Source organism: Rattus rattus, chromosome 2, assembly GCF_011064425.1.
Source record: "Rattus rattus isolate New Zealand chromosome 2, Rrattus_CSIRO_v1, whole genome shotgun sequence".
NCBI classification, from domain to species: Eukaryota; Metazoa; Chordata; class Mammalia; order Rodentia; family Muridae; genus Rattus; species Rattus rattus.
In genome coordinates, this window is record NC_046155.1 from 176,839,018 (window position 1) to 176,839,544 (window position 527).

Here is a 527-nt window from a genome sequence, read left to right on the forward strand (position 1 = left end):
ATACCAAAAAAAGGGCATATATTGAACATGTCTAGGGTGAGCACAGTTGGGTGAAAATGAGACCATCTTTCAGAAACTTTAACAATAATGCTCTGTCTAGAAATACAGGACAAGAATGAGCAGAACCTGAAGAGAGAAAAGAGCATCAACTGCCCAGAGATCCATCACATACTGATCACCAAACAATCACTTACGTAGAATGGATAGCAATGTTGAGACTGATATGAATCTCTGAATGTAAACTACAATATAGATGGGATGTTCTGACCAACCATTGAATTGATCAGGACCTCTGTGGAGGTAAGGTGGTAGGAAGGGCTGAAGGGTTGTAGCTCCGCCGGGAAGAACAGCAGTATCAGCCGATAGTTAGCCTCCGGGCGACTGGCCAAAAGCATGCTGAGAACCCACTGCTGGATAGAAATAGCATCAGATGAGAATCCTGCTCCAGCACAGGTGAAGAATGGAAGCTGAGGAAAACATTGAAATAAAATTTCAAAAATATATTTGAACAATACTATCAACACTTC